Below are 13,654 nucleotides of genomic sequence, written 5' to 3'. Positions count from 1 at the left end.
CATTGTAGGCTAATGGTTGATTTATCATTGCCACAGAGATGTATAGTACACAGTGGCATGAGAAGCAATATATATACCCAGTCCCTATGGAATGGGCATGCATGAATGCTTGCGTGATACCTGTGTGATTGCTTTGCCTGTGCAGCTGGTAGTTATGCTCCTGGATGTGCTTGGCTAAGTGCGCTCTGAAGAGAACTCAGCCTCTTTCAAGAGCTCCAAGGGATGCCATGTTATAGCCGATAGCCGCCCACGGATGTGTCACAGCACCTTGACATTTCCAAGAGGGGCTTTGGGTAAAGCCCTACAGTGTTCATCACACATTCTATGCTCAACCTTCCCGACGAGGTGTGAAACCTAAATGTCAAGGGTCTCACTTCAAAGACCCTCCAGAAGCCCAATACAACTGGCCCCACTTAGGCCCAATTTGCATTACGGCACCGGAGAATGATCTTGGCGCAGAAGCCTGTTTGCATCCAGTGTGACAGGCCAGGCTAGAACGCTCATATCCGAGATGCAACCCCTTTTGTTTGTCTTTGGCAATAAAAAGAAGGAATACAGAGAAAACAATGGGGGCTGTGACAAGCGGTGGGTCTGAAAAGAGCGTTCATGAATTTACATGGTGTCCTGCAGCGCTACAGAGAAGGGAACATAATTCGATTGCCAGAAGAACAATATAGCCACAGCTACTGGGAGGGGAAGGACTTGGCATGGGCGGTACGCTTATGTCTCAGACCTTTTCCCCCGCCTGAAATAGCAACAGTGCTAAATAGATCGGAGAGGGCTGTTAATGTGCCAGGAGCTAAGCAAACATGTTTCATTGGCTTTTAAATGTTGTGTTTAACGTTCTCGACCACTAAATACACACATGGCTCAGCAAGCCAGGCTCTCTCAAATAAACAACACATCTCTGGTTGACCACATGATTGCTCTTAAAGCTCTTCCTGTGTCAAAAATGCCGTCTAATTGGCCTCCTCTTAACCTTCTTCTCATGCTGGCTGAAGCACAGCCTCTGTCTCCAGTACGACGGAGCCTTGGTTTGACAGTGAAGGGGTCAGGGTGCGGTGAAGGTTCACAGAATTATACTAAGTGTTTTACACACAAGCGCGTATGATCATTAGACTGTTGTGTCATAACCGGATGTTTGGCTGCCTGTCAAAGAGATGCTGGTGGATGGTAACTGGAAGAGAACGGCTAATGCGGTTGCTAAATCTGAATCTGCTGCACACTGTGTCAGGGACGGTTCACCACATTAATCATTTGCCTGGCACAGCTTCATGCAGCATGTTGACATGGCTAAGGCAATTAGGGGCGAAGTTTAATTATGCGCCTGGATAACAGGTGGCGCAGTCAACAGATTAGACTGTGTAATTTTTTAATAAAGTTTGGAAATTGGGAAAAATCCAATTTATTTTTTGTTAACTTGTGTGTTGTGATTACGTTATTACAAAGTTTAAGCACGCAAGCATTCCTTCCCAAAGTGGGAAAAACAGTTACAGAGTGCTGTAAGCCAAAGTTTTGTTATGGTCTTAAAGCTGCAGTCCTTAAGATTGTGTCTTTTTAATTAAAAGTAGTAGTAGTATTCCTGAATGAAGAAAGAACAACATTTTCAAATAAATGCTAGCAGCGTGCTAATGTGACCATCCATGCAATGTCTAATGCCTTTATTCTAAAATCAGTGGCCTGGTAGTGTTTCTCAGGAGTTTTCATAAAAGAAGTTATTCAGTAACTTTAGCATGTTGCATTTTCCAATTCAATTGGAAATTTAGGGTAATATTATGATTTACATTATTATGTTTTTGTAAATAACCAAAAAAGATAGATATTAAAGTTTCATGTTTGTCTGTAGACAGTGATATGTACAGTATCTGAATTTTAAATGGTTCAGAACCAAAATGCCATAATTATGTTGATAAGAACATAAAAAAACAGGAGCTCTAAAATTGTATAACTACTATAAAGTTTTGACTGAGCTCTCTCTGAATACTCCACTGACTGAATATAAACCTGATGATCAGAAATGATTAGATTTATTCACTCTAAAAAAGGGCTGCACCACAATGCACATTTTAAAAGTTCTCTCCAGTAAAGCTCACTGCAATTACATTTTGTACCAGAGAGGTCTCTAAATCCCCAAATCCTCTAAAACTAGGGATGGTCACTTTACATTGCAAAAAAAAAAACACAAACAAAAGTACAACTTAAAGCCCCACTAGGTAGGATTGAGATTTTGTGCTTGTGGGCTCCCCCTACAGTTGTAGTGTAATAAATGTTTCAGGCTGATTAGTTTCTTTTTCTCGTTTTCTGGCTTTCACAGACATATTTGGTCTCTTTCCAGCTTCTGCCAGAGTGTCTGTATGTTAGTTTGTAAAGAATGAATCAGTAGTCCTTGTAGAACTGTTAGAACTAAAAATCGGAAAGCAGGTCGCAGTTCTCGCGAGCGTTGGTCGCGGCCTCCTCTGAAAACTTACAGAGTCTGTTTGAGCTCTGAGGAGCTCCGTCACAGACACGAGAGCACCACTATTCCTCCTATTACACCTCAATGCAGCACTGCAGTGAGTTTCAAGCTGCAATTTTACTTCTTTAAAAAGATCAAAAATAAAGGAAATCCTACCTAGTGCTGCTTTAAACCACAACATCATACAACAATAAGGTAGAATTAACAAAACAAAAGACATTAATTATACATTTTTGTAACCTACCACAAAAACTAATGATATAAGATTTGTGAACAAGTGAATTTTAGTAGAAAATACTAGATTTATCTATCATAGTTTTTGCACTATAAAGTTCCCGGGATTAGGCAAAACTAATAAGGGGTGGGGGTAGTTAACTAAGTTAGGTAAAGCTAAGCCAATTAAACAAAACTGTAATTCTTAAAAAAAATAAAGTAAAGCAAGCGCTGGATGTTAATCTACACAGATTTTTCTCCTAAGGGCTGTACCATGATACATGTTTTAAAAGAAAATTTCTGTATGCTGAGAGCAAAAACACATTTTATCACAGAGATCTTTAAATCCTCAAATCCTCTAAATGTATAGAGTGTTGCTTTAAATCGCAATCGCATCTCCTCACACATTCGCATTGCTAGCCTTAGTAATGACGCACTCATAACTACACAGGTAATATATAGCTAATGGCTCGCATTTATCAGCTTAGAGAAGCTTTGATCTGTGCCATTACATAAATAACATAACTTACTCACAGAACAATTAAACACGACTGCCCTTTTATCAACAATGAACATCATTAAACACCCTTAAACAGTCTTCATCATCTAAGAAAGCATGCTTTCCAGAATATATTACTTATATAAAAATTATATAAAGAACAGAAAATAGAAAAGTCTGGACTGAGTTTAAATGAACTTGATTGTGTTCCAAACAAGCACACTTATTGTTTGATGTCAGATGTTTTCATTTGAATCCTTTGTAAGCTTAAAAATTTATTTATAACAGCATTTATAACAGATATTTCAACTTTGAATCATTATTAGCAAAAACGTTCCACACTGTATGCATTTAAACTGACTTGCTGATTAATTATAATCTTTTTTAATTGACTAAAATTGCCTGTATAGCTATACTATCATCATATTTATTATCTATTATTTTGAACATGCAGTTTGTGAATTGCTTTGTCTTTGTTCTGTTTACACTGCTAGCCATAGCATTAAAACCTGCTTAATACTGTCTAGGTCCCTCTCGTGCTTCCAAAACAGCTCTGACCCTCTGAGGCATGAACTCCACGAGACCCCGGATGGTGTGCTGTGATATCTGTCACACCATGACATTAAACGCAGATCATTTAAAGGGCAACACCAGTGAAATTACATTATTGAAATGTAGCAAAACTCAGAGTGGTATCTGGTTGTGTGTTATTTCAATAGGGTATGACTGACTAAGAAATAATGTCTGCTTGTCAGCAATCTCAGATTAGGTTTAATGCATATGATGTAACATCAGTCTGGACCGGGGCCTGGCCTAACAATTATGAGTCCACCCTCTGTGCTCTGTGCATACAATGCTTTCTTATGAACATTTACCTATAGAAGTGATTCCCAAAACTGGCACTGGCACAATGCACATCACTGCATTTTATTACTGCTAGCCCAAAGTAGATTTTTGACATATCTAAATTGAATCCAGATTAATTTCTGATAGAAACAGCCTGGAAAAAAAAAAACATAAAAAGATTTCCAAATTATATCCAAACCAAAGTGATTACAGTCAAATTTTTATGGATTTATTTCAGTCTGGACGCTCTGGTTGCCATAATCAGATTTCAGCATTTGGAGTTATGTAAGTGCAAGGCTCCGAAAAGAGCATCAAAGGTGACACCAACCTTGTTACAACAGCAAACCATGCTATCTGCATTTGTGATGTCTAAAAACTGGTCTGAGTACAGTGCGATCAGACATACAAATCTGATTTTACTGCAGTCTGAACATAGACATAGGGTTTCCTCTTCTTCCATCACAACCGGTCCAATTAGTGTGTATTCCTTCGTCTTCAGTCTGAAGGCCAAAATAGGTGAGGTCAAAGGTGGTACGAGAGTGGAGTGCATGCTATGCTAATAGCTATGCTATGCTAATGGCTGATAACTGCTAGCTGTGACCATTTAATATTACTAAAGGTATTGTTAAAAGTAATATGGTCACTAACAACCCTTTATTGTGTTGATACATGCATTTCAAAAGTAGATAACACACTAAAATGTGTAGGGCACTACAGTTCAGTACAGTCCAGGGTTGAGAACAATTTGGAGGACGCAACTGATGTATCCTTCGCAGTTCTTCCCAGTTCACAGTTAATGTATAATGCAAAATGAAAAAAGAAAAACAACAACATACAATTTTGTGCAAAACTAGACCGGAATTAACAATTTGGTGCAGAGTTTGTTTAAAAATGTTTTTAAATTATTTAGAAATGATTTATGTGAGGAAATAAGTAGTGTGATCACATGGTGTTCGCACATGACATCACCACAAAGCCTCTTTAGACTGTTCCAAATGTGTGATTAACAGGCTACTGAGAAGCCTCGACTGCAGCCTAGAACTTTGCACTTTGCAACTAAAAAGTCTTGGGCACCCATTTAGTCAGTTCATTGGTTGCCCTTCCGTGAAGCACGTTTTGAGCACTACTGGAAACACCCCACAAAATCTGGAGATGTTTTAGGGATGCAGAGTGATTTAAATACTTCACAACACAGTATGCAATATGATGCATTTGATCTGTGATTAAAATAACCTTTCATAGAATTTGATCCCACCTTTTTTTGTATCTTTTTCATATTGAATTAGAGGTAGAGTTTCTGGCATCTCTCTGTTTTCATCTCGCTGTGTTTTCAGGACGCAACTGATGTATCCTTCGCAGTTCTTCCCAGTTCTTCCCAGTTCACAGTTAATGTATAATGCGAAAGGAAAAAAGAAAAACAACAACATACAATTTGTGCAAAACTAGACCGTAATTTACAATTTGGTGCAGAGTTTGTTTAAAAATGTTTTTAAATTATTTAGAAATGATTTATGTGAAGAAATGAAAAGCCTTAGTGTGATCACATGGTGTTTGCCCATGACATCACCACAAAGCCTCATTAGACTGTTCCAAATGTGTGACTAACAGGCTACTAAGAATCCTCGACTGCAGCCTAGAACTTTGCACTTTGCAACTAAAAAGTCCTGGGCACCCATTTGGTCAGTTCATTGGTTGCCCTTCTGTGAAGCACTTTTTGAGCACTACTGGGAACACCCCACAATATCTGGAGATGTTTCTGGAGATGTTTTAGGGATGCAGAGTGACTTAAATACTTCACAACACAGTATGCAATATGATGCATTTGATCTGTGATTAAAATAACCTTTCATAGAATTTAATCCCACTTATTTTTGTATCTTTTTCATATTGAATTAGAGCTAGAGTTTCTGGCTTCTCTCACCAACACATTCAGCTCGCGTTTTCTCTCCTAAAATATAGCCTCTTCCCTCTGTTGCTAAAGGCTTCCTCAGGGAGCCTGCAAACTCGGTAAAACTTAAAAGCCGATGGCTGAGCAGCCAAATGAAATCAGTAGACAGCGTTTAGAGGCCCTTGGGGCTTCATGCTTTCCCAGTGTCGGCAGTCCCTAGCTTTGCTGTCCTGTGAAGCTACAGTAGCACTGTCTATAAGCTAACCACTTCATGAGACTCTGCTGAGCAGTGAAACGGTAACAGAGCCAGCTTTATGATTACATGAGATGAGGTACTTTTCAGTGACCCTGTGGCCAGGATGTGGGGGTGCATTCGCACGTGAGAAGGTGCTTGAGTGTGATTTTTCGGCTGTGCTATCGCATGCATGACATGAGTGAATGAAATCTGACCCGACTTCAAAACAGATAACAAGGCTAGTGAGGGGCTTAGGGATCACTGCGCCTGTTTGAAAGTGCAAAGAGGCTCTTTGAACATTCCTGTTGAGAAAGAACTAGACAGAAAAAAATGCTTTGCGGTGATCGCATTAATGTGCACTGATGCAGGTCCAAGCTTTCAGAAATGAGACCACGGGTGACTTAGGACTGCTGATGGGGGGATTCATCATTCCATAAATGTTTTATTTAATTCCTAAAGCCTAATTCCTGTCTTTCTGGTGCTTTGTGCAGCTGTGCTCTAGAGACATAGAAGTATATAAAAACACAGCAATTAAATTAATCATTACTGTTATTATCATAAGACTAATAATCACACCTCACTTGATACTGACACTATTGATCGCAACTTGACCACTTAGGGCCAAGTAATCAATACTGTCTGCATATTTTCTTAAAATAATGGCACAACTAACAGGACCTTGACTGGATGTCAGGGGGACTCCAGTGAATAATCCATTATCACTTGCATTTCTAATGACTCTTTGGACTGGTGTTACTACTGCTTTTAGCTGACCCCTAATAAGACTTTAACTACAACTGCTTGTTTATAGATATCAGTCCATGCTTACCTGTCTTCACAGCAATCACTGATTTAAAGCTATTGGTTTTCACTCTTCTACAGTGTATACTCTGGACTGTGGAGCAGATGTACATGAATCTATTGGCACCATTTTAATGCAAGGTGTGGGCTAGAAGGGTATAAATCTTCCAGGACTGAGCTCCAAAGCATTGGAACTGTATTCTCTGGAATAATAGTGTTTTATTTAGTTTGTATGGGATGAGTTGAGGTGTTGGGGGTGAGTTGGAGAGGTGATCATGCAACATTCTGACCTCAATGATTAAATACCATAACTCCAGTCTTGTAACTGAATGCAATCAAACACTGACAGCAATGCTCCAAACTCTAGTAGAAAGTTGAGTTAGTAGAGACTCTACTAACCAATCCAAAAAGAGCAAGATACATTTTTAATATCATTGATTTCAAAAGAAGCAATACATTTTCAGAAAAAATAACATTTAAGTAAAGTTAATGTAAAAATATTTAATTGTATTTCTATTGGTTGGTCCTTCACAACATCACAACACACATTTTATACTGGCAGATTCACGGAATGAAAAAAAAGTGAAAAACTAAGAAGGTCACCACCTGGATTAACTAAGCAAAAATGTAAAAGCCTCTTATTGGATAATAACTGCATGGGTGATCATGTTTCAGCTGGTAACAGGTTATTTAACCATAACTGATGCAGTGAGTAGCTCCTGCAATCATGGAAAATATGCTAATTTGTCTCAGAAAGGTCAAATTATTGGCATGCATCAAGAAGACAAAACATCTAGAAAGAAAGGAAAGAGTGGTGGGAAAAAAAACTTGAATGATCATTATCAGCTGTCACTTTTTGGTACAATCAAATGGTACAAAAGCATCATTAGAACTCAAGGATATGTTTAAAATGGAAAGTAAGAGCATTTCCACAAACACAATGTGAAAAGAACTCTGGGGATTGGGACTCAACAGCTGTGTAGCCTTAAGAAAACCACTTACAAATAAGACTAACTGGCGAAAACAACTTTAATTTACTAGGGAACATAAAGATTGGACTCTAGAGCAATGGAAGAGTGTTACAGAGTGATGACAATGCCAGGATTGATTCATGAGGCTGGAAAAGAGTGGTTCAGGGAACATGAGATCATCATTTTCACACATGGATTGGCCACCACAGAGTCCAGACCTTAACCCTATTGAGAATCTTTGGAATGTGATTGAGAAGACTTTGTGTAGTGGTCCAAATCTCCCATCACTCGAACAAGATCTTGGGAGAAATTAATACAACATTGGACTGAAATATATATTGTGACAATGCAGAAGTTTGTGGAAACTATGCAATGGTTTGAGTATTTCTAGAATTGCTGATCTCCTTGAATTCTCCAGAGAACAGTCTCTAGAGTTTGTAGAGAATGGTGCAATACAGAAAGAACATCCAGTGAGAGGAGGATCTGCAGACGAAAGACCTTTGTTGATGAGCGAGGTCTACAGAGAATGGCTGATTCATTTTTTTCCTGTTGGTCACACCTGCCTAATTATCTTCTGATCTCAGCTTTGTCATTACATATTGTTTAACTAGGGTAGTTATAACCTTGTGGTGTAATGCCAGAATAATTAATACCCTCTGTATTTCAGACCTTACATTATAGAACAATACTAGCAAACCTCCATCAAAGGCAAAAAGCATCCATGCCACCACTCATACAAAACCAGACTGATGAACTTAATTCCATATCTGACCAAAGAAGCTTAGTTAAAGCTAAAAAGAACATTTCTCCTTGAGAGTCTCAAGGATTCGCTGTTGGATTGCTCATTAGGGACCTGGACCCAGATTTCTGTAAAGATTTTGATGAGGAGGGTGGGCCAGATATTGACAAGAAGGGCAGGAGGACCTGGGCAAACATTGGACAAGGGCTCACTGGGCTCATTCTCAAACTAATTAAAAAATACCCGGACTGTCTGTCAGAAATAATCAATACTGACACGAAGCACATTACCTATGCAGAAAAATAACAATTACCATTATATTAGGATTGGCCTGAGTCTGACTATCCTAAATTAACCCAGCTCAGGAGAATAGTCCATACCCTGCAACATATGCACATAGCCATCTTAATAGCACCAGCATTTAAGAAGCTTACGTACAGCTCAGGGCTGTGCTCCTCTCTGTGATTTCTAGACTTACAGTTTATTGCATCATCTTCAGTCGAACCGCATTATGAGTCCATCATGTTAGTTCACTAATTACACCTAAGCTCAGAAAAATGTGCTATCCAGTAGCTCCAGAGGTCTTTTAAAGCTTATAAATACATTATGACTTAGCTTAGTCATCTGCTTAGCTATTAGACCACCCTGATCAACCAGCTTTGAGTGTATTTATTGTATAATTTTTGCTGCATTTTATTATTTTATGCTATATTATTTATTTTGCCACATTATGATTATGCTCTTATACTATATTCCTGAAATTAATTATTTATTTTAGATTTCCTATATCGCCAAGTATATCGTTATCGCAAAAATACCCTGAAATATTGTGATATTATTTTAGAGCCATATCGCCCACCCCTAGTGCACACCTATAAGAATGAACTCTGATGATTGACTGTTATATAGGATCATTTCAGTCAGTGGAGCACCTGTGTTTTCTGGTGCCAAAACAGCAACACGCCAGAATTTTACCTGAACACACCTCACCTCCAGACCACCACGCCCATTAGTGTAGACTTATTCCTAAACTCTGACACTGTTTGAACAATGTGGGTGCAAGACGTGAAAATAGACTGCTGACATGGTGTAAGGTAGCAAAGAGCATTGTGACGCACTTGTGAATGAAATTTTCCTTCCAAGGTCACTTTAAATAGGTAAAAAACTAGACTTTATTTTCATATTATTTTGCTTTTCTCCTTAAAATGAGTTAAGGAGCTCATTTTTATGGGACATTATTGAGTTTTATGTACCAATGAACCTCTATTTGTTCTTAAACATAACTTAAGCAGTTGTTGTTACTGATCCTTTCAAACTCAATCAGCTCTGTTTTGATAGAATGCTATGTAATGTGCTTTTATCAGTTATTAGTTATCAGTTAGCCCATAACCCCAAACCTCCGTACCCTGCATAGTCAGATAAATGTACATGCAGTGTGCTAGATTTTGTGTGTTTACAGCTTTTTGCATTACATTCTGTCTTGAACTTGCTATAAATACTTGGTACATATTTTAAAGTCCTTCTGGGATTGCCAATATTCCCAATATTCACTTGCATTGGGATCAGAGGCTAAAACACAAACAGATTTCTGCTCTGTAACAGACAATTTTCGTTTTTTCTGAGTGAGTATCGACAATATAATACAAATTGATCCTTTAAGTTAAATCACCACATTTTTATTGTTAGTATTAAATTCAGTAGGAACCAGTGTGCATGTTTGAATCAGTCAGTAACTTCAAAGCAGTATTTTCACTCCAGTGTTCCCTAAGGAATTTAGGCCTAGCTCTAATCTAGTACACCTGATTGACCCAATCAGAGAAGGTCAGAGGGAATTGTGTTAAGAGGGAAGTGAACCTTGTGGAGAGATAGATTTCCTGCACTAAAGGTTCAGCAGCTCTGCAATACAGAACATTAAACTGCATTTTGGTCATCAGTCAGCTGGCAAAACAAGGTTGGACATTGAAATATGTAATCGCATCATATGCTTGGCCCCAAAAGCCAACTTGCAGAGTGAGGCTGAAAATGCTGGACATCATTTGAGCTTATAGCTGCAGCATGGCAGGTGTAATGAAGTAGAAAGTGAAATCTGCAGCTAAGACGTTTATGTAAATAAGCTGCTGCGCTCCTGAATTTCCATAATGTGATATAGATACTCATGACATTGAACAAATCACAAGTAAATAACATATCCACTGTAGCATGCATTTTGTGTTGTTATATGCTGTGTGTGCGTGTGTGTGTGTGTGTGTGTGTGTGTGTGTGTGTGTGTGTGTGTGTGTGTGTGTTTGTGTGTGTGCCGGCTGTGTGTGTGTGTGTGTGTGTGTGTGTGTGTGTGTGTGTGTGTGTGTGTGTGTGTTTGTGTGTGTGCCGGCTCACTCATCCTCGAAAGCAGGCCATTTGGCTTACTTACCCAGACCCCTGCTTTATAGATTGAATTCTTTGAAGGATGAACCAGTACTCTGCAGCCTGGGGCAAGAATAGAACATATTCTCATCACACAAACAATGAATTTCAAACCCTTAATGCAACATTATGCATCAATTTGCACAATAAGTGTTATAGTGAGAACAGCATCAGTGTTATTGTCATTCTGAACTGAAATTCTTCTACTGCACTATGTAACTTTGGTGGAGCTTCACGAGGCTTCTTAATCTTGTAATACTGTTCTACCCACAATACATAAACCTACAAGCTTCTTTCCTCTGTGAATGTTGAGGCACTTATGATGTCAGTTATATTTGCGTTAGTTGTGTAAAAGGAAAGTACACTCCATAACTGTAGAGGGAGCCCATGAGTAAACAAATGTCAATTCTCAGGCAACTGGGGCCAGAGTGCAGCACAGATTTTCCAGTTCTAATAGACCTCATTTCAAACCCATAAAGCCATATTATGTAGTCATTTGACCCTAAAATAACAGCTTTTAAATTCATGTTGATGGTGCACATGCTGAGGTTAATAGGGAAAATGTTGTTTCTGTAATTACCAGTCTATAATTTTTCAGATTTTTTCCCATTTTCTCCCCAATTTACACAACCCGCTCTTTAGTTTTCCCCCTATCATTAGTGATGCCCCAACACCAGGAGACTGAAGACTAGCACATGCCTCCTCCGATACATGTTAAGACATGTTAAGAGGCCACCGCCTCTTTTTGAACTGCTGCTGATGATGCAGCATTGCAGAGAAGCCTTACAGTGCGCTCAGAGGAAAGCGCAGTGACTCTGTTCTGATACATCAGCTCACAGACGCCTTGTGCTGAGCGACATCACCCTTTGGAGTGTTGTGGGGAGAGAGAGCGTCATCTACCCACCCAGAGAGAGCAAGGCCAATTGTGTTCTCTAAGGGCTCCAGCAGCTGATGCCAAGCTACATGAACGGGATTTGAACCAGCGATCTCCCAATCATAGTGGCAGCACTTTAAACCAATGGACCACTCAGTGCCTGTAACTCTCATATTTGTAATAATATTTTACATAAATTATTCTACAATATTCTTTTACCTTTCTCAATGCTGGGATTTGTGTGTACAACAGTGGTGTAAAATGGATTACACCCCATAATTCTGGGGGTGATGGTGAGCAGACAATGGGACGTGCCAAAAATGGTCTAGATTCCATTTATTTTGCGTCTCATTAAGATTTTTTTTTTACATGTACCTTACTATTTGAGCTTTAGTACATGAAATGACATTATGAAGCCTGTATCTATGGCAACCAGCCTTTGTAAATACAGACCATCACAACTCTCTGGTTAGCCCACAACTACAATCCACTATGGACAACGAAAAAACCCTAAACGTTGATATCCTCTCCTCACTGAGGTCCGACATCTCTGTGGCGATTAAATCTGAGCTGAAATATATACTCACCCAATAATTCAGGTCCTTAAAAAACAAGCAAAGAGCGGTGAAAGCTGAAATTGCTAATAGCATAACAGCTATTCATACTGAGATGGAGGCTATACAGAACACTGTTATCAGTGTGGAAGAGGACCTGTCAGGCTGGTCAGGAGAGGTAATGATGCATCTGGAGAAAGACATTCTTATTGATCGCTCACATCGAGGTCTCACGCTGAAGAAATACAACAGAGGGCCCCCACATCATCGTCGCCAAACTCCACTACTAACAAGATTGCGCCAGGCTCAGGAGAACAGGGCGCTTTGGTAACTGGAAGAGCGGACTGCTTTTTACACTGATTTCTGGATTACACCGTGAGGGTGGCAAAGGCCAATGCAGTGTTCAACGACATCTAGAATATTTCATATTATATTGCTTTAGATCAGAGGATGGCAACAGAGTTTACTGATTTCTCTAACAGACAATTTACAGGTAAGTTGAAAGAGGTTTGTTAGGTGCCGAGTGGTCCAGCCGGTTCGAATCCCCACTCATGCAGCTTTGCCATCAAGCTGCCAGCACTCAGAGGGACCACAATTGGCCCTGCTCCCTCCGAGTGGGTAGATGGCGCTCTCTCCCCACATCACTCCTATGGTGATGTCCACAGCACACGGCGTCTGTGAGCTGATGTATCGGAACCGAGTTGCTGCGCTTCCCTCCGAGCGCGCTGTGATGCTACTAGGCAATGCTGCATCAGCAGCAGCTCGAAAAGAAGCGGTGGCTGGCTTCACATCTATTGAAGGAAGCATATGTTAGTCTTCACCCTCCTGGTGTGTTGGGGCATTACTAGTGATAGGGGTAGTCCTAGTGAGTGGTTTGGGTAATTGACTGTGCTAAATTGGGGAGAAAATGGGAAAAATTAGAAATAAAAAATCTAAAAAAAAAAAAGATTGAAAGAGGTTTGTTGAGCACCCAACTGTGCAGGAATCTTGCCCTCAAGGACTGGAATTGCCCACCCATGCTTTGGTCCATAATTGTGGACTGCGGAAAGCATTGGTCTCATTATTGATATATTGGTGTGTCAATTACATCAATACATCACATTAGTATTTTAAATTACATTAGTTTACATTAGTAATGTTGACATGGAATTTGCAATATTAATGACTTAATGACAT

This window comes from Astyanax mexicanus, chromosome 10 (assembly GCF_023375975.1).
Source record: "Astyanax mexicanus isolate ESR-SI-001 chromosome 10, AstMex3_surface, whole genome shotgun sequence".
Taxonomy (NCBI): Eukaryota; Metazoa; Chordata; class Actinopteri; order Characiformes; family Acestrorhamphidae; genus Astyanax; species Astyanax mexicanus.
The sequence above is the reverse complement of the archived record's forward strand: the minus strand, read 5'-3'. Positions refer to the sequence as shown.